At 46.1% G+C, this 21,712-nt stretch overlaps 1 protein-coding gene across 11 annotated transcripts in view; it reads right to left on the bottom strand.

Annotated features, from left to right (window-relative positions):
• OTUD7A (OTU deubiquitinase 7A) overlaps positions 1–21,192 on the bottom strand; it is a 374,921-nt gene extending 353,729 nt beyond the window's left edge. For all 11 annotated transcript variants that reach the window (XM_065547661.1, XM_045395224.3, XM_073995374.1 and 8 more), the window contains exon 1: positions 21,004–21,192. The gene's annotated coding sequence lies outside the window, so the exon portion shown is untranslated. The remainder of the gene's footprint in view (positions 1–21,003) is intronic.
• Between the last annotated feature and the right edge of the window lie 520 nt (positions 21,193–21,712).

The following is a 21,712-nucleotide window of genomic DNA, read 5'->3' as shown; positions in this document are numbered from 1 at the left end:
AATGGTGTTGGGAAAACTGGCTAGCCATATGTAGAAAGCTGAAACTGGATCCCTTCCTTACACTTTGTACAAAAATTAATTCAAGATGGATTAGAGACTTAAATGTTAGACTTAAAACCATAAAAACCCTAGAAGAAAACCTAGGCAATACCATTCAGGATATAGGCATGGGCAAGGACTTCATGACTAAAACACCAAAAGCAACGGCAACAAAAGCCAAAATACACAAATGAGATCTAATTAAACTAAAGAGCTTCTTCACAGCAAAAGAAACTACCCTCAGAGTGAACAGGCAACCTACAGAATGAGAGAAAATTTTTGCAATCTACCCATCTGACAAAGGGCTAATATTCAGAATCTACAAAGAACTTAAACAAATTTACAAGAAAAAAATCAAACAACCCCATCAAAAAGTGGGTGAAGGATATGAACAGACACTTCGCAAAAGAAGACATTTATGCAGCCAACAGATACATGAAAAAATGCTCATCATCACTGGCCATCAGAGAAATGCAAATCAAAACCACAATGAGATACCATCTCACACCAGTTAGAATGGCAATCATTAAAAAGTCAGGAAACAACAGATGCTGGAGAGGATGTGGAGAAATAGGAACACTTTTACACTGTTGGTGGGAGTGTAAACTAGTTCAACCATTGTGGAAGACAGTGTGGTGATTCCTCAAGGATCTAGAACTAGAAATACCATTTGACCCAGCCATCCCATTACTGGGTATATACCCAAAGGATTATAAATCATGCTATTATAAAGACACATGCACACATATGTTTACTGCAGTACTAATCACAATAGCAAAGACTTGGAACCAACCCAAATGTCCATCAATGATAGACTGGATTAAGAAAATGTGGCACATACACACCTTGGAATACTATTCAGCCATAAAAAAGGATGAGTTCATGTCCTTTGTAGGGACATGGATGAAGCTGGAAACCATCATTCTAAGCACACTATTGCAAGGACAGAAAACCAAACACCTCACGTTCTCACTCATAGGTGGGAATTGAACAATGAGAACACTTGGACACAGGGTGGGGAACATCACATACCAGGGCCTGTTGTGGGGTGGGGGGGAGGTGGAGGGATAGCATTAGGAGAAATACTTAATGTAAATGACAAGTTAATGGGTGCAGCACACCAACATGGCACATGTATATATATTTAACAAACCTGTACGTTGTACACATGTACCCTAGAACTTAGAGTATAATAATAATAATAATAATAAAGAAAAAGAAACAGGCCTGCAGGCTCCCTGGTTTGTGGCTGGCCCCATCCTTCTGCTTACACCCATCACATCCCTAACACATACAAAGCACTTTCACAACCTTGCTGTAGGCAGGACAATGCACCAATAAAGGGCACAGCTTCAGAAGGTCCTCAGCTCAGAGAGCCACTTAAGTGTCCAAAACCAACAACCCAAGGAGTTAACATGCAAAGCAACCCATGGTGCCCTTGGAGGCCTGACAGAAGCAAATACAGCCTCATTGGCCAGGCACATCCTGAAGTCAAGCCAAAAATGAGGCTGCAATCCAGTGACCAAACAAAAGCAGCAGTAATTCCCCCAAGAATAAGAGCCAACAGACCCAGAAACAACAGAACCAGACAACTCCCACCCCACCATCACCACCACCACCAAGCTCACGTAATAAATGATTACTTGGAGACCAAAATAATGCTTTAAGGGTTGATTCAAGCATTTTAAAACATGATTAAAACACTAAGTAAACAGTATCACAACATTAAAAAGACCAGGGTGATGAGAAATGAAGAGAATTTGTGTTAATGAGTACTATAATCACAAAATCAAAGACCAAGAGGCTGGTTTTTAAAGTGGATTTGGCATGCATTAGGTAGAAGGTAGATTCATGAAGTGGAAGGAAGTATTGAGGGAATTATCCAGAATATATCAGAGAGCTGGAAGAAGGGGTAATGTGAGAGAATGGCTAAGAAATTAGAGGATGTAACGAAAAGGATCAATAAATGACTAATTGGAGATGGAAAGAAAAGAGAGAAGAGGTAGCAGGCAGCCTATGAAGAGTTAGTGGCTGGTAATGTCATAGAATCAATGTCATACATGAATTCTCTACTTAGGAAAGGTCAGAGAAGCTGATGGATGGATGGTTCATTCTCTAATCTTCCCAGGTAACGCAAAAAGATCAAGAGGGCTAATTTTCTAAGATATCACACATTCTGGTTGTACAGGTGACCCCAAGATGCAGTGTTTTCTAAACAGTGTTGTCTTTTCTCCACATTTGCAACAGTACCATGATGGAGTTGATCATCTGAACTAATCCTTTGGGTCCTGCTGACCTCCTGTTTACAGGGATGCTAGGGCTTAGCCCTTCTGGCTTCTCTGAAGCCACAGTTCACCAGTTACACATCCCCATGACTGACAATCCCATGTGAACTCTACAAACTTGGAGGCAGGCAGAGAAAGAAAAGTATTTAGATACTTCAGCTGATTGCCATTTTGTTTTGTTTTGTTTCATTTCATTTGCGACAGGGTGTTATGTCACCCAGATTGGAGTGCAATGGCACAATCTCAGCTCACTGCAACCTCCGCCTCCTGGGTTCAAGTGATTCTCCTGCCTCAGCCTCCCTAGTAGCTGAGATTACAGGCGCGTGCCACCACGCCCAGCTAATTTTTGTATTTTTAGTAGAGATGGGATTTCACCATGTTGGTCAGGCTGGTCTTGAACTCCTGACCTCATGATCTGCCCTCTTTGGTCTCCCAAAGTGCTGGGATTACAGGCGTGAGCCACCGCACCCAGCCCCGATTGCCTTTTAATGCAAGGTAGACTTTTTGCCAGCAATTGAAGACAGTAAGTGTGGGTGCCCTCTACCTTTCACACCAGTTGCTGGCAGGAGCCCCAGGGGCAACAGACTGAAGGAGCTGCCAACAGGACAGTCTACAGTAGGCCAGGCTGAGGGGAAATCTTCATCAGCTCTTGTTCCTTGGAATTTAGGATTTCTCACTTTTAAGTCGCCATGGCCTTTGAAACTAAGTTTTGCAGATGGAGAAACTCTAAAAAACTAAGGGTTGTTAACATACAACTATTTTAAAATGAGAATTTAAAACAAACAAATCTCGAACTATTGCAATAAACTATTCCATAATACAGTTTGGGTCCACAGATTTGTAACTACAAATAGCTTCTAAGAGAATACACAAAGTTCATAACCTTCAACTCAATCTGATAAAGTACTTACATGCCTCCTCCCTACAAAGGACTAAGTCAGATGTTTATGAAGTCAGCTTGTGCCATGTGAGTAGCCAACTGGCCAATGCTGTGCTCCTCGATGGGCTCATCTGTGAAGTGGGCTTGAACACTGATACCTGCCTGGCAGGGTAGCTGTGAAATCTAAACTAGATAACATAGGCAAAGCACTTGGCAATCAATGATTGCTACTCTTACCACGTAGAAATGACAGCATTGATTTAAAATTCATTATATTAATGATTTAATTAAATTACTAAAGCAGTAAGAATTCCTTCAAGGTTATACTGATGAATACCCAAAAGGTCACAGACTTCCAAGAGACAGGTGGTCACTCCAAGGCCACCAGGACGAGGCAGTATACAGGAACAAGCTGCGGAGGTGGGGAAAAGTGGGACAGATGTCCAGGGTGGTACCTGCCTGCCTCCCTTCCCACCAGGCTGCTCTGCAAGGAAGGGCCTGGGTGGCCCTCGCTGGGATGCCAAATCTCTAACACAATAGCTTGTCTAATCTAACAAAAGGGCCTTTGTGACGAATTGTTCTGGAGTCAAACAAAAACTCTTCTTGGAAAAGGAGCCCTAAAGTTACTACACAATGCCCAGCATCTGTGCAAAACAGTGACCTATTTCTCAAAGCACAAGAAGTCCCCAAAGACTACAAGCAAAACCCCTCAGTATCCACACAATCAGCCAGCAGACAGCAGCTTCTCAGCTTCCAGCAAACAATCTACTCCTCCACACTTTCTTTGAAATCCCCAGAAACAATGAAAAAGGAAAGGGAGAGAGAAAACTAGAAAGAGAAATATATTCCACCCCCAACAAATCAAGGAGACAGACACAACCACAAACCACAAACCACAAACCACTGAGTGTACCAGAACCAATGCAATCAGGAACACAGAGAGAGCCAGCACCCACCTCCTGAACCTGGGGAGGCACATGGGCCCCACCGGGAGAAATGGCCTAGCCCCGATGTGGTTGGTCATGAATGGGCTCTGTGGATACAGGAGCATGGCCACTGAGTGGGCCTCAGCCTGTGGACTTGGCCTTGTAGAGAGAGAGAGGCAGCAAATGTAGGACAGAAACACAAGAGGTCTGCTATGAACAACATCCAACTTAAGCCCTGAAATCTAGGGAACATAGCCTGCCTAGACAAAGGGAATTCATGTGGAGTAAATGTATTTCAGACCACAAACTTGAATCCAGTCTGCACCCCTCCCTAGCTTCACCCTCATCCCCATTCTTCAACAAAGACCTGACCCCATTCAAAAGTGACTAAAATCACAAAGCAACCAGCATGGGAATCAGGCACAGAAGACAGGGTGGCAAAGGAGAAGAGCAAATGCAGATGCCTGAGAAAATATCCATAGAGACACAGATAAAGTGACTTTAAAAAAAATATTTCCAATTTTCTCTGTTAGTTTTTTATTACTACTGTAACAAATTACCACAAACTGAGTGGCTTCAAGCAATAGGAATTTATTTTCTTATAGTTTTGAAAGTCATAAATCTAAAATTGGGTTAAAATCTAGGTGTTGGCAGGGCTGCATTCCTTCTGGATGCTCCAGGGAGGATCTGCTCCTTGTCTTTGATGCTTTTTAGAGGCTACCCTCATTCTTTGGCTCGTGGACCCCTTCCAGGAAACACATCACTCTGACGTCTGCTCTCACCACCACATCTCCTTCCCTCACTCTGACCCCAGTGCCTCCCTTGTGATGACCTGGGGCCCACCTGGGTCGTCCAGGATCATCTCCCTGTCTCAAGGACCTTCACTTAATCACACCTTCTGACCCCAATGCCTCCCTTGTGATGACCTGGGGCCCACCTGGGTCATCCAGGATCATTTCCCTGTCTCAAGGACCTTCACTTAATCAAACACCTGCAAATTCCCTCTTGCCACATAAGGTGACATGTGCAGAGGTTGCGAGAATTAGGAGAGGAACACCTCGGGGGGGTCATTATTCTGCCCACCATAAAGAGAAACGTTTCCCTCTTCTTTTCCAACTTCTGAAGACCCCCATGTGCTTCGGCTCTGGTTCCCCACCTCCGATGATGTCAGGCAAAGTCCTGAAGCTGCCATCACTCTGGTTCTCTCTGTCTCCCTCCTTCCACTTTTAAGAAAGACCCTACTGATTATACAGTGCCTATGCAGACAATCCAGAATAGGCAATGATGTCAGGTAAAGTCCTGAAGCTGCCATCACTCTGGTTCTCTCTGTCTCCCTCCTTCCACTTTTAAGAAAGACCCTACTGATTATATTGTGCCTATGCAGACAATCCAGAATAGTCTCCCTATTTTAAAGTCAGCTGACTAGCAACCTTAATTCCATGCTCAACTTGATTTCATTTTTCAGTGCCAATTTTCTGCCAGGTATGGTAACATATTCACAGGTTTTGGGGATTAGGATACTGACATCTTTGAGGGGTTGTTATCCTGCCTACCACACTCTCTCAAAAAGGAAAAAAAAAAAAAAAAAAAAAAAAAAGAACAAAGAAGAGATCATAAACCAACAGAAAGAGAATCAGGGCATGGAAAAGAAATGAAGAAATAAAAATTAAAATAAATGGAATAGGGATGAAAACCACATTAGACGCAAATTAATAATAGAATAAGGGCAATCAACCCAAGAGATAAACAAATGAAATGGAGGAGAATATGAAATATCAACTTTATCAAAGAGACGACAAATATAAGACAAAAGAAACAATGTGCATATAATTAACATTATTGAATTGTTAACAGAAAAAAAGGTCAGAGATATAATACAAGAAAACTTCTGAAATAAACTGACTCATCTCTGTCAATTACAAGGGTTTACTGTGCTTAGTTTAGAAGAAAGTGATACAACAATACCAGCATCCAGAAACATTCAAGTAAATTAACTGAATTAAAAGAATCACGTGAACCTCTAGGTGAAAACAGGCTGATTTCAAATTTCTCCATAATAACTGTGCTAAAAGACAGGAGAAATATCTCTATATAGTTTTAAAGGAAATTATGCAACTCAAGACCTTTATAATCAGGCAAGAGATATTTTCAAGCTTGCAAGAATTCTTCAAGTGTGCGTGTGCCATGAGCCATGTGAGAAGAGAACAAGAAAGGAGGAAAACAGAGCCAGGGATTAAACAAACTATACAATGAACTTCAGACAATCAAAAAAACAAATTGAAAAAAAAGAATCCTTACCTAAGAGATGACCAATGTTATGTGCCTTGCTAATGTGAAAAGTTATAGCGTAAGTAACAAAATAGGGAAATGGGTGGAGCAAAAGGAAGCACTGATATGCAAATTTAGCAATCTTTCAACCCGAGTGAGCAGATGCCAACCCTAAATACACAGTAAATGCAACGTTAATAAACAGCAATAATAAGCAAACAGGTATTTCATAGTTTTCCCCTAATTTTACAGGGATTGAATGGAGGCTACAGCTGCTCCTCAAATCCATCTCTTGTTCCTGGGCACTCAGCTAACCCACATGGCTATAAGCTGAGTGGCCGGGGGACATTCTTCCTGCACACCAGTCGGCTCTGCTATAGGAGCTATGCCTGGGAGGGGCTGCTACGTAAAGGGTAACTCCAGGCTGGCCTACCCAAACCAAGAAAGGGAACTTTTAGAAACTTTTATGCTCCAAGAAATAAGACATATAAATTCAGCAAGTCTTTAATCACTAAATAAAAATATAATTTAACTGAATACTTTTTTAGTTAAAATAGCATGTATTGTAGACTAAAAATAGAATAATCTCCAACAAGTATTCTATGTATGTTTCTATGTGTTTAATAGTCTTGGATATCCACAGACTATTTCTAGAAAGATGCACAAGGAGCAATTAGTAGTAATGCCTCTTGGGAAAGGCATGGGGATTGAGGGAAGAAAATGACCCCCATTTTACCGTATGCTCTTTTGTTTTGTTTTGTTGAACTTATTCTTTTAACCTGTGCAAATATTAGATTTTTTTTCATGAAAAATAAATAACTAAGCAAAGGAAAGAGTAAAAACTAGTATGACTCAATTTTTACAGAGCAATGTACACTCTCTGCCTTGCTATACACACAGAGAGGAGCAAGGTGCTGAGAGTCTGCGGTTTGAGAAGCTCTGTATTAGTTTTATCTTTGTAGATGTCAGTATGTTTTATGGAACATGTTTCACAAAGTTTCCCCCAAACAGATGGTTATACTCAAAATGCCATGGGCAAAGTGGAGCTCACTCAGGACCGGCTTCTTCTCAACCCCTCCACGCCACACATGTTAATTAAACTCATCTACAATCTATGTAAAAATTAAAGTGATGACGCACAGCAGACAAAGGTTTGAACAATCCTTTGGTATGCTCCCCAAAAAGGAAAGAACACAAGGAAATTCTGACGTCTGCCCAAAGGGTCCAGATTGTCATTTCTGGCTCTGAGCTCTTTCGCAGCTGGGAGCATCACAGAAGCCGGTGGAGAAGGGGCTTGCTGGACAGAGCGCTGTCACTGGGCCAGCCCCTGACCACTGAGTCCCTCTCTTTTTCCAGGTGACCTTTCTCTAATAGTTGACAGCCGGCAAATGCCAACTATCCTTCTGTTGTCCTCATAACAATAATCCTACAAGAACAATCCTGCAAGGTACCTAGTCTTACCCTCATTTCACAACATGGAAATAGAGGCTCAAAGCAGTGAGAACCTTCCTCGAGGCCCCTCAGCTCCCAGGCAATGGATAGAACAGATCTTAGATCCAGCTCCTGGGCCCAAACTTGCCCCAGCCCTGAAGGAAAACAAGAATGGACCCAGACAGTTTGTGCTCTGTCTTGAAGGAAGAGGGGCTAGGAAAATAGCCAACCAGAGCCCACAGTAGCACCTGGGGCCTGCTGTCACCTGTAAGGCAGATGTCACATACAGGGACACTAGAGCTGGTAGCTGAACCGCCTTAGCCATGGGCCTCCCAGTGGGAGGCAGCACAAATGGAAAGCAAACCCAGTGTGGGGCCCGGGACTGGGAGTGTCTCATTCTCACCCAGGCCTGGCCTGGGCACTCTCAGTACCCTCTGCCAGCACGTGGGTTCCCACGCCCTCCCCCTTACACACTCAGGAAAGGCAATCACATAGGGATGGCAAGCTGTCCTGGGAGAAGCCCGGGATGCAGGGGGAGTGTACAGATAGAGCAAATGCAAGCCACTGGGCAGTCAGTGCGGCCTGAGCAGGGCCCCTCGGTGTTAGGAAGAGTGTGACATACACGGCACATGCTCCAGGGCGGGGACTACACGTGACTCCGGACTGCCCCCCACGTCCTTCAACACTTGACTTTCCCTCGCTCTGCTGTCCTGGGCATATCCTGGACCATGAGAGGTACTGCCACTTGATTGCTCACTTTTTCTTAGCAATGTCTACTTTGGACTTTCAATTCTGAAAAAAGGTTTTTCTGCTGAGACTGCAGCACTGAACCATGCGCCCTCTCATTATAATACGTGCAGTAGTTTAGTTCCTTCTTGGGCAACTTTTGCAAGAGAAAGAACATTGAAAGGGAAAAAGAAAATCAACAAGGGAAGGTTAATTACTTAAAATAAAAAATTCCCAGTAGTACTTTATGCAGAAAGCATGGTTTCTCACCCAACATCTTGGGGACAAAAGTATGTATATCACTGTGTTGTGGCACTGTTGTCTTCCCGGAAAGGGCAGACCTTATTCTCCCGCCAAGATAAAATAACAAGGTGGCAGGTGATAAGGAGTATTGCTCAGGGGCAGAAAGGTGAGGTCAAAAGTCCCCAGCAGCCCACTGAGGACCTCTTGGAGCAAGGAGAGAGCCCATAAGACAGGTGTGGCAGGTAGCCAGAGGGCAAGGGTGGCAAGGAGACTGAGGTGGACCACAGCCACTGACCAGACTAGTCATAGTCAAGATGTTGAGGGAGGCCTGAATGCCTTCGCCCCGAGGTCCAACGCCTCTTGCTGTGCAGTGTGGCTAGCGTGGAAGGCTTCGTTCAAAGACCCCTCTACAAAGCGGAAATCCTAGACAGAGAAAATAGAGACCAGAGGAAGAGGCAGCAGCTCAGCCATGTGCATTTGCCAAATGCCCAGGTGCAGAGGGATGGGACCCAACCTTGCAGGACAGGGCAGCGGGAATAGTTAAGGGCACAAAGACTCGTCCAAGGAAAACACTATTAAGGAAGGAAAGCAGGTATTTGCTCGCACGGATGGATAATGCAATACAGGTGCTGCTGCCACAGAAGACGACAAGGCTAGAGACGCAGGAGAATGAGGCAAACATAACAAGAACAACGGCCAGGTTCCCTGTCTTGGCTCACATCCCCATCCCACTGCACACCACCAATCCAGCCAGCCCCACCATTCACTGGGCTGGCCGCTGTGCTAGCCTTGGGCAGAGTCAGCCTCACATGAATGTCTTCATTTCAGCCTCCCACAGATGTCACTAAAATGTCAGGGAGGCAGTGGTGGAGTCCACCAGACCAACCATCACCAGGTGAGGGGCAGTCACATGGGGCCTGAAGACAGGGCCATCCCAAGTGTGCTGGTCACTCTGACCACTGTGGAAGACCACAGACTGCCATCCTCAGTCTCCTCACCAGTAGAATGGGAACAAATTCCCTCCTGACAACAGAGTTATTGGGAGATCAAATTAGATAATCTACACAAAAGTATTCTGCAAACTGCAAAGCACTGTAAAACGGTAAAGACTTGATGATATACTGTACGCAAGTTAACAAACCTGGCAAACTGTTTGATTTCCTTCTGCATGGCCGTACATTTTACCATTGTTTGTTTTCATAACAAAATTATTTTGTTGTTGTTGTTGTTTTATTTTTTAACTTGACAAAACTGTGTGTTTTTGTTGTTTATATTTTGGTGTACAACACATCATGTTGTACATGGAAGGGCTAAATAGAGCTAATTAATGTATGCATTACCTTACATGCTTATTACTTTTTATGGTAAAAACATTTAAACTCTACTCTTAGCAATTGTCAAGTCTTTAATACATTGTTATTAATAATTTAGCCACCACATTATACAACAGATCTCATGAACATAAACATTTGTAAGCCAGCTATATATTCAGTTAAGTGATATAAAACCATCATTTGATCAAATAGTAAACATTCTACCAGTTCATCTCGCAGATGTCTTTCAATTCTCTGCTTTAAGGAAACCAACTTTCTTTCCCCTTTGTGGGATAATATATAAGAAGAGAAGAGGAACTCATGGTCCTTCCTGTTTGTCCTGGACCTGTCTCCCTGCATTTCTAAAGTTACAAGAACTTCCTTGAAGCTAGTGGTTCTCAAATCCAGAATCAATAGGGGCTTTTATAAAAGTCCCAGAGGGTTCCAAGGCTGTGGCTCGGTTGCTGATATCAGAACCTCTTGGGGAAGTGCCCAGACATTAAGATTTTTAAAGTACCCACGTCGTTTCAATGGGAAGTGGAGGACCCCTGGCCTGGGCCCTTCAGAGAGCCAGGACAGCCACAGCTCTGAGCACGTACCCAGCAGTGACACAGGCCTGGCAGTGGTATCTCCTTTCTGGGGGAGATATTAAGAGAATTTGAGGTTTAGGATTTGCCACCATTTTTAAATATACAAAGTTAATGTAATCAATCATCTTAATCGATCACGTCTTTTCTTCCATTATGAATTTTCTTTTTTCCTTAAGGATTGTTTCAAACATGACATATTCATGTGACCTTCCATTTTCTCTTTTCTATCACTAACATTTTCAAGGTAGTACAACTAATTTATTTCATTCTTAAAAATCTATGGAACGGAAAATCTGAAACCATAGTTCTTCTTTGAACTCGCACTCTGCTGTATGACAAGCAAGTCCCATTACAACTGATCAGTAAATTATCTGGTTTTTGTTTATTTGCAACCCAAGTAAACACAATTTTGCATGCCACTGAACTGCAAGCTTAAGTATGAAATGTTTCAAATTTTATATAAGCAACTTTCCCAACTGCAACGCTTCTGAACTCATGGGAGCTAAGCAATTCGAGGAAGAGTAATTAAATTTCTAATTTTAATTCCCATAGGGCTACTAAATGCATTTAACAAACATGAATGGAGAGACTGTTCTGAACAAGGTGCCTCAGAGATGTAACAAGAAATAATGCATGAGCTTCTCCTCAAGGGCTTAAGAGTCAGAGGGAGGAACAATGTCCACACAACTCATTTCTAATTATAAATACTTGTTCAAATGCTCAGTATTCTCCTCGACCCCAGAAGTGGAGATAAATATATATATAATTTTTTTTTTTTTTTTTTTTTGAGACGGATTCTCACTCTGTCACCCAGGCTGGAGTGCAGTGGCGTCATCTAGGCTCACTGCAAGCTCTGCCTCCTGGGTTCACGCCATTCTCTTGCCTCAGCCTCCCAAGTAGCTGGGACTACAGGCACCCACCACCATGCCCAGCTATTTTTTCTTTTAATTTTTAGTAGAGATGGAGTTTCACCATGTGGGATATCAGAGTAGGCAGCTATGGTTCTTCATTTCACATGTTTAGTTAAGACCTAGAGAATATCCCCAGAGTGAGGACCCAAGCCAGAAGGAGTCCTCCTCTGGGCTGGGGGCACTCTCTTTCCCCAGCCTGGACCAGGTTCTCTAGTCACTAGTCAATGGGCATGGAAGGAGTCTAATGTGAATGCAACCACACACTGATCTTCTAATAAACCATACATGCTAAGCAGTGGGCTGGCACCTGTATCCACTCCTCAACTAGGCCCCTGAAGCACCTTTTCTGATGATGCATTTCTGAACATACTGCTTGCCAGATTGTAAATGGAATAAGTCAGTTTTGGTAGGAGAAACCTTGTCTGCCTCTTCCAGTACAGGCAGAGGACCCCGGAAGGACATCCCAACTGGCTGCATGTGCTGTGCCTGAGAACCCAGAGTCAGTGGGCACTTATAACCACGTGGACCCAAGGGCTGAGTTCACATTCAACACCTCAGATGAGGTAGAGAGAATAATCAAGAGATTTGGGGGTGAACTGCAACCCATCCTTGCAATTCTAGGACATGTTTCCAAGAGGTTAAGTGCAGCCTTTCAACATGCCTACTCAATAGCTGCAGACCCACAATGCCCAGTTAAACAGACAACCAGAGAGTTTTCACTCAATCTAATAATCTAATGCTGCACTTGCAAAGGACCCACGTGCTTCCTTGGGGGCCCATGTCATCCCACAGATGGCACTGAGACCCCTGTGTCTTTCACCATGGCAGTCAACACCAATGGCAAAAAAAAGGCCGGTGGTCTCAGAGCCAAGGACATGCTCTGGGAGCAGCTCTAGGCTCTGCAAGGGAATGTACTTAGGGTGGGGGTGACAGTGCAGACCCTAGCATGGGGTCATGCCTCCCCCAGGGGAAAATGCCAAGACCACCATCTCTGGCAGGACTCAGTCACTGCCCACTATCCTCCCTGAAATCTACTCACAGGACTCTATCTTTGGAATGTTATTCTTTTTCCTCTCCCCCATCCCCTAGTTTTTCATGTAAAGGACTAATCTTTCATCATCCCCAAGGATAAGGAAGTATGTTCTGCAATGATCCTGCCCAATTAGCCCTTGCATGCCTGCTATTCTCATACACAGCAGCACCTGAGGTACAGGAGACGTAACCAGCTTCCCGGGGAGCTCGCTATCTACTCTGATTGAGAGGAACTTCACTTAGCATTGCTTAACAGAGCTGGCTTGTATTAGCTCATTTTCACACCACTGATAAAGACATACCCGAAACTGGGACGAAAAAGAGGTTTAATTGCACTTACAGTTCCACATGGCTGGGTAGGCCTCAGAATCATGGTGGGAGGTGAAGGGCACTTCTTACATGGCGGTGGCAAGAGAAAAATAAAGAACAAGCAAAAGTGGAAACCCCTGATAAACCCATCAGATCTCACGAGACTTACTCATTATCACAAGACTAGCACAGGAAAGACCAGCCACCATCATTCAATTACCTCCCCCTAGGTCCCTCCCACAACATGTGAGAATTCTGGGAGATACAATTCAAGTTGAGATTTGGGTGAGAATACAGACAAACCATATCAATATGCCCCTGGCCCCCTCCAAATTTCATGTCTTCACATTTCAAAACCAACTGTGCCTTCCCAACAGTCCCCAAAAGTTTTAACTCATTTCAGAATTAACTTAAAAGTCCACAGTCCAAAGTCTCATCTGAGACAAAGAAAATTCCCTTCTGCCTATGAGCCTGTAAAATCAAAAGCAAGCTAGTTACCTTCTAGACACAATGGGGGGTACAGGTATTGGGTAATACAGCCATTCCAAACGGGAGAAATTGGCCAAAACAAAGGGGTTACAGGGCCCAGGCAAGTACAAAATCCAGCAGGGCAGTCAAATCTTAAAGCTCCAAAATGATCTCCTTTGACTCCAGGTCTCACATCCAGGTCAGGCTGATGATAGAGATGGATGCCCATGGTCTTGGGAAGCTCCACCCCTGTGGCTTTGCAGGGTACAGCCTCCCTCCTGGCTGCTTTCAGGGGTTGGTGTTGAGTGTCTGTGGCTTTTCCACGTGCATGCTCCAAACTGTTGGTGGATCTACCATTCTGGGGTCTGGAAGACGGTGGCCCTCTTCTCATAGCTCCACTAGGCAGTGCCCCAGTAGGGACTCTGTGTGGGGGCACTGACCCCATATTTCCCTTCTGCACTGCCATAACAGAGGTTCTCCATGAAGGCCCCGCCCCTGCAGCAAACTTTTACCTGGGCATCCAGGCGTTTCCATACATCTTCTGAAATCTAGGTGGTGGTTCCCAAAACTTAATTCTTGACTTCTGTGTACCCACAGGCTCAACAGCACCTAGAAGCTGCCAAGGTTTGGGGCTTCCACCCTCTGAAGCCACAGCCTGAGCTCTACGTTGGTCCCTTTTGGCCACAGGTGGAGCGGCTGGGACGCAGGGTACCAAGTCCCTAGGCTGTGCAGCTCGGGGACCCTGAGCCCAGTCTATCAAACCACTTTTTCCTCCTGGGCCTCCAGACCTGTTCTCCAGAGGGGCTGCCATGAAGGTCTGTGATGTGGACTGGAGACATTTTCCCCATGGTATTGGTGTTTAACATTAGGATCCTTGCTACTTACGCAAATTTCTGAAGCTGGATTAAATTTCTCATCAAAAAACGGAGTTCTCTTTTCTACTGCATTGTCAGGCTGCAAATTTTCTGCCCTTTTATGCTCTCTTTCCCTTTTAAAAAGAAATGCTTTTAACAGCATCTAAGTCACCCTTTGAATGTTTTGTTGCTTAGAAGTTTCTTCTGCCAGATACCCTAAATCACCTCTCTCAAGTTCAAAGTTCCACAAATCTCTAGGGCAGAGGCAAAATGCCACCAGTCTCTTTGCTAAAACATAACAAGAGTCACCTTTGCTCCAGTTCCCAACAAGTTCCTCATCTCTATCTGAGACCACCTCAGCCTGGACCTTACTGTCCACATTGCTATCAGCATTTTTGTCAAAGCCATTCAACAAGTCTCTAGGAGGTTCCAAACTTTCCCACATTTTCCTGTCTTCTTCTGAGCCCTCCAAACCGTTCCCACCTCTGGCTGTTACCCAGTTCCAAAGTCACTCCCACATTTTTTGGGTATCTTTTCAGCAACACCCCACTCTACTGGTACCAATTTACTGCATTCGTTTGTTTTCACCCTGCTGATAAAGACACACCTGAAACTGGGAACAAAAAGAGGTTTAAGTGGACTTAAACAGTTCCACATGGCCGGGGAGACCTCAGAATTATGGCGGGGAGCGAAAGGCACTTCTTGCACAGTGGCAGCAAGAGGAAAATGAAGAGGAAGCAAAAGCAGAAACTCCTGATAAATGCATCAGATCTTGTGAGACTTATTCACTATCATGAGACTAGCACGAGAAAGACCAGCCCCATGATTCAATTACCTCCCTCTGGGTCCCTCCCACAACACATGGGAATTGTGGGGGATACAATTCAAGTTGAGATTTGGGTGAGGATACAGCCAAATCATGGCTAATGACTTTTAACTCCAAGAATCCCCAAGCCATAGAAGCCCCTCCATTCTTGTTACCCACGCCTCCTTCTTCACACACACACACACACACACACACACACACACAAGTCAAAGCAAGTTCATCTAAGCAATGCCTTGGTTACAAGTGCAAACTATAACTACATCAACTGTCAAAGGATAGAAACTGGGCTAATGGGAAGTGAGACAAATACCGTCTCCAATTCCTTTTATTGAACAAGTTATCAGTCTAGAACTTAAGAACCCATGGTATACACTCACTCATCTGTTCTACCCTAAAGCCTACAGGATGGCCCGAGAGATATTCTGCCCTTGTGGCCCCACCTGGGGCTGTGCCCAAGGTCACACAACTGGTCATCAAATTCAAGCATGTCTCATTTATTTTTACTGTTCAGTGATGATTCTTTCAAAGAGATGGTATATTATTTAAAAGACAGTCAAAACCAATACTCCAATTCATACATTTCAAAAAGAAAAAGTTAACTATGTACCTCTTGGATGTCAAACAATTTTTGTAAAAGGCATGAAAAATTGTACATGCAAATGTGTTGCCCACACTACAATAGCACAGGTTTTCTTGAAACCTCAAATCATCATTAGAGGAATTTTGAGAGAATGGGCTGTAACCATGGTATGAGTTTTAGACCCCCAAGATAAAAGGGTATTGCATGGACTTCAGGGATGACGTAAGGTGATCTGGGGGAGGAGGACGTGCTGAGTCCCAGGACACTGCGCATTTTGTGATCTCTTCTGCAACAAAGACATGACAGGCTAGCCCTGAGCTTACTGTAAAAACTCGGAGAACTTAATTCACAGAAAGTTCCTAAAATGTGAGCACAGAGATTATCTGGGTAAATTATCTGAAGATGGGTGTGTTAGCCCTGCGGGCAGGAAAACTGGGGTCTTCTCAGAGGCAGCAAGGTTCAACCCGTCTGCACCACAGACAGATGTCTGCTCTCACTCCAGGCAGCCACCTCCTCTCGAGTGAGCTCCTAAACCTTTGTCTCAGTGACTGAGAAACTTCATCTAATCTCACAGAGGGATGGGTGTATGGTCTGTTCACACCAATCCCCAGCACCATGTGAAACTTAACAGTAATCTAATAAAACAAATGAAACGCTGAACAGACAAGGAAATGAATTTCAAAGGTCTAATTTTATGTTTCATAAAAGTCAATACTGCATCTTACTCATGTATATTCATTCAGACATCAAATTTCCATTATATTTATAAGGAAAACTAGGTTAAGAATAAACTATGCTCAAATAGAAAATATTTCCTTGGAAGGAGAAACTCAAAATCCTTCAATCCTGCAAAATGAGTTTACTTTAGACTTACCTACTTAACTAAGACAGATGTATTTAAAACCTGTATTAGCATTAATGTGTATTTGACTTCTCAGAATGTGAGATGCTGTAGAGCAGAAATGGGTAATAGCAAGGACTGGGGCTTTGTGGAATCACACAATTTTACCAAGTAAGGCTTTAGATGCATGGGAGGCATCTTTCCCTTTGCCACGCGGAGCCTAGAGCATGACGGGCCAGGCCTTGGCCAGCTGTGGCTGCTGCATGGCCCACTCCCTCCCAATCCTAGTCTATACTCCCCCACTTCCTGGTCCAGAAATGCTGTGTGCAAACCAGCCAGCTAAACACGCCTCCACAACACAGGCAAGTAATAAGGCAGCGTCCGGCCCTTCTCTCCACTTCAGCTTTTTAAAGACTTATTTTTAACCCACTTCTCCCGTCTGTTACTATGAATGATGAAGAACGCCATTCCAAAAGTGTGATGAAGGCGGTTCCCCCCTTGTGGCATCTGTGTTAAGGCCATCTTATTCTTGGTCTCACACACAAACTTTTTGGGAGACACGGCAGTCTACCAATGGGCAAACAAAATTCTTTTTCCAAGGTTCAAGGGTAAAATATTTTCACATTAAATACGTTACAAAAAAGAACCACTATATTTTATTCCCATTTTGTCCTCAAGAATGAACAGCTTCCAAAGGGATTTGGCATCACCTATTTTACATCTAGTGGCACTTCCCCTTTAACCATTTACAGTGTTCAATCAAGGTGAAAAGCCTGGTTCACTAAAGCTGAAAAACATGTTATTCCCATTTGCCCCTTTGAAATCAATAGTTCAGTTTTCCACGCAATTTCAATGGAATGAGAAGCATAAAGAAATGCCCAGTCATAGCACTGGGCTAATTCTCTAGTAGGGCGTCGATGAAACTTATTTCCTTTTAAAATGTGATGTTCCCTTTTGCATGGGGGCTCCATGAGAACCTCAGGAGAAGAGAGGAGTCTCTGGTCTTCAGTAACACACGCAGATGCTGCAATGACCATCTAAGCATGGGAAACACCAATCCCAACTCGCCAAGATGGCCCTGGAGCACAGGCTGGCCTCTCCGAGCTCAGTCCCTGTGAGGAAAAGCCTCCCAGGGAACATGTGGTTGGATAACCTGGCACACACTTAAAATCAGATTAAGCACATTTTAAGTGAAAAAGCATAGTTGCCTTTTTTTTTCTTGTTTTCATTTTCTAGGGAAAAATAAAAGCACAGTAATGAAATGTTTTTCATCAGAGAAATTTTAAGGCCAAAAGCCCTTCTCATCTCATTTAGGCACATCATGGAAATAAATATGGCACCACCAGGAGGTCAGAGGCCATGACTTGCACACAGCTTGCTCAGAGCAAGGTGCCCCTTCCCTCCTCCACCAGGCTTGGGGGCCACAGGAGTTACTTCCTAAGCGGACACCTGCCACCTATAACCCAGGGCAAGGGGTCATATAGGTTCCTCTAGGAAGTGCCACCACACAAGGTCCCAGGGCTTCAGTCAATTGGGAGTCAAAGCCAGGAGCAAACAGCAAGGGTGTGCAGGAGAGGATTTCCACGCGTTGCCCTGGCTGGCACATTCACGCCCTGACCAGGACACCAGCCTGTAGTTCACTGAAGTCAACTTTCTCCTCTCCAAACTAACACTCTCACTTCCGCAGTCGGAGAAGGCACTCAGTCATGAGGCTCAAAGTGTGCTAAGGGCCACCTTCCAAAGACATGGAGCCACTGAAGCAATTTCTCTGCTAGGGAGGCCTACATTCCAGACTCCACAACCTGTGGTCATTCAAGTATGTGCCCCCAACCCTTTCTTAAGTTTCCATCTCTTGGGAGACAGGCATGCGGGAGCGGAGCGGGAGGGGCGGGGGGAACCGGGGGCAGACCACACCGGCGCACACACACGCACCCACCTCAACTTGGCGACCCACTCCCAAGGTGGCTCTGACACACGCCTGCCAAGCCGCGTTTAGCACGCCCCCTGCTGGCCCAAAAGAGCTGATTCAACCTTTCTTCTGTGGGCCTAAGGCATGAATAAATGACCTTAAGATCCCAGAGGGAACAGAAAGAAAATCAGGGCAATTTTGACTTCTTAGAAACGGAAGATGTGACAGTGATCTCTTTTGGGAGATCACTGACAGCTCCCAAATTTAAGCACTCTAAACATACAAGAGGGGATGAAGAGGCTTTAAAGCGGATGTTTTAAAATGTTTTAGGGAAATGAGTGACCCATACCTAAAGGTTTAGTGGAAACACTTGCATTTGAAGTTTTACAAGTACTACAGTGGGTTAAACCATAAACGTGGCGAATATTTTCACGAGTCTACAGGTGAAAAAAAAAAAAAGATGGATACGGGGCCAGATTGGTTTCACAGACTCCATTTTCACAGTTTGCAATCTAGACCCTTAAAAACCAATCTTCATACTACTGAAGACACTCTGTAAAGAAGAATCTCTGCCACAACTCAAGAGTTGAGCTCTAAAGCAACTACACACAGCGGGAACGGTATCATCCAAAAGCAGCTCATTTGGAGCCAGTTTCTCATCTCACTGAGGCACACCATTGGGAATAAATGCAGCACCATCAGGAGGTCAGAGGCCAAGAATTACACACGCTTGCTCAGAGAAAGGCGTCCCCTCTCCTTCTCCACCAAGCCTGGGGGCCTCAGGAGTTACTTTCTAAGGGAACACCTGCCACCTATGATCCAGGCCCAGGTGAGACCTGCATGTGGCAATACTTTGTAAAGCGGTGATTTCCACCCATTATCACCTTGAACACTAAAGGCCTAAGTAACCACTGTTCTCCCATTCTTTTCACACCAATACAGGGTTCAAAAGATCGAAGTTCTAACCAGGTTCCAACTTTTGCGTGGCATATGCTATTAAATTCCTTACAGACCCAATACAATCACAGTAATAATTTAAGGCATACTTATTTTAACCAATTGGGAGTTGTCATTAATTATTAAATATGAAAATGTCAATACGTTTGTCCCTTATTGGATATCCTTTCGATATGATAGGCTTAAGTAGATACTCAGATTGTCTTGGGAACTTGCTTAGTTTTGTTCCCATAAGAATTGGTACTAATGGCACACGCACAATAAAATAACGAAGTGTTGATCCCAGTTAGCGGGGCATGTTTATCCAGACCTGAGAGTGCCATTCAGATCTACCTCTGTTCTTCTGAACGTTCTTTGGCTCTTGAAGAGGCCTTTGAAGGTGGTGGGACACACAGCTGCTTAGAGGACCCTAGTGAACCTGCCTCCCCGCCTTTGCCCAGGGCAGGCTTCTCCCGGGCACACCCTGGAGGAGGAGGATGGTGAAGAAGGACACCTGCAGATTTTCCTGAAGCAATTAAGACCTGTAAAGATTTAGGTCCCGCTGTCAACCTTTTCCTGGACACATTATCTGCCCCATAATATTTTTAAAAATTGTTCCTCTTACAGCCCACTTCCATTTACCAAGCTATCACCCGGCGGTAACCATGTGCATGTCATACATGACTTTCCCCTGGATCCTTGTGCTGTGGATGAAGGGATTCCCTGATCCGGGTCTCACAAGTTTCCCTTCAGCTACTCTTAAATCTATTCATTCTCCAGTCAATAGACAGAAATAAAAGTCATTTGCACTTGTGTGAGGTAGCTGAGTTTACAGAGCAGAGGCAAATCCATTTTATTACAGACATTCTGAAAGGGCTGCAATAGCTTCACCGGGCGGGAGGAGGGTACACTTGAGCGGTTGTGTCCAATGAAGGAAAGTTTTAGTTAATGATGACATCACTGACATCTCCCAAATTTAAAGGAGCACTTAAAGCACCGCAGATGCAATTTTTTCCCCTCCAGTGAGGAGATATTAGGGAAGGCCTCTGGGTTCACAGCCAAATTGCATTAATGGTTTGCCTGCTGTCCAGCGAGACCCAGCAGAGCGAGCGGGACGGCGGTGCGCGGGGCCGCGGGGGCCCACGCAGCCACAGCTCCGGTGCCCGGCGAGCGGCCTCGCGCGCTGCTCGGGGCCGGGCCTTGACCGGCCGTCTGTCAGAGCCGCGGGACCCCCGACGCGCGCGCACGGACCGAGGGGCCGGTCGCCCCACGCCTGGCATCACGTTCCAGTGCGGACAGCCAAAGGGCTGAGCGGAGACAGCAGCCCCGACCCAGCCGGAGCGCCGCGCCCTGCCCGAGAGAGGCGCGCCACGCCGGGCCGGAGCCCGTGGCCCCGGAGCCCGCGGGGTCCAGAGCGGAGCCCGCAATGCAGACGCGCCGGCGAGCCCAGCCGGGTCCCGCGCCCCCCGCGTCCCCGCGCCCCGGCCCCGCGGTGGCCCGGCCTCAACGCCCACCTGCCTTGCCATGGAGCTCGGGAAGGAGCCGGTGCCGGCCCCGCGCCGGGACAGCGCACCTGCCTGGTCCGCGGGCCCGGCCCCGCCGCCCGCCGGCAGCACCGCGGCCAGCGCCGTCTTACCTGCCGCGCCGAGCCGCTCCGCTCCGCCAGCCCGCAGCGCCGCAGTCGCTGCTACCCGACTTCCATTTTCTCTCGCTTTAAAGGAAAACCAGATCAGCTGTTTTGCTCGCGCTCGGGCTCCGCAGCCCCCTCCCCAGCTGCCGCTCGCGGTCCCGGTGGCCTCTCCTCCTCCGCCTCCTCCCGCGCTCCGCTCCGCCCCTCGCGCCCCTCCGCTCCGCCCGCGGCCGCGCGCAGCGCCCGCCTCCCGGCTCCGCCTGCAGCCTCCCGGCGCGCGCCCTCCCCCGACGTCACCGGTCGCGTTCACGCCCCGCCCCAGCCCCGCGTGAACGTGCGCGCGCCGCGCCCTGTGCCCCGCCCCCGCACCGCCGGGGCCGGGCACGGAGAGCGCGTGCTCGCGGCCGCGAGCCCCGGGAGGACGCACAGCGCCCTCGCGCCCGCGCCCGCGCCCGCGCGCCCGTTCTGGCTCTCCCACGCTTGCCCCTCGGGGTGGCCCCTTCTGCGCTCTCCGCCTGGACTGCAGGAAACGCTGCTTAAATAGCCTGCCTTTTCCTGCTGCCTGACTCGAGCCATCTGCGGCCACCTATCTCGTTTCTTCCCCCTGGCTGGCGCACCGTTCCTTCCTAAACATCCCAAACTTTCTCCCACCCAGGCTGTCCAGGCTGCAGTTTCCACGCCCTGCGCTGGGGCCTGTGCATCACGCCTAATCCAA

This window comes from Macaca fascicularis, chromosome 7 (genome assembly GCF_037993035.2).
Source record: "Macaca fascicularis isolate 582-1 chromosome 7, T2T-MFA8v1.1".
NCBI classification, from domain to species: Eukaryota; Metazoa; Chordata; class Mammalia; order Primates; family Cercopithecidae; genus Macaca; species Macaca fascicularis.
Note: the sequence above shows the minus strand (reverse complement) of the source record. Positions and strands in the feature narration are given on the sequence as shown.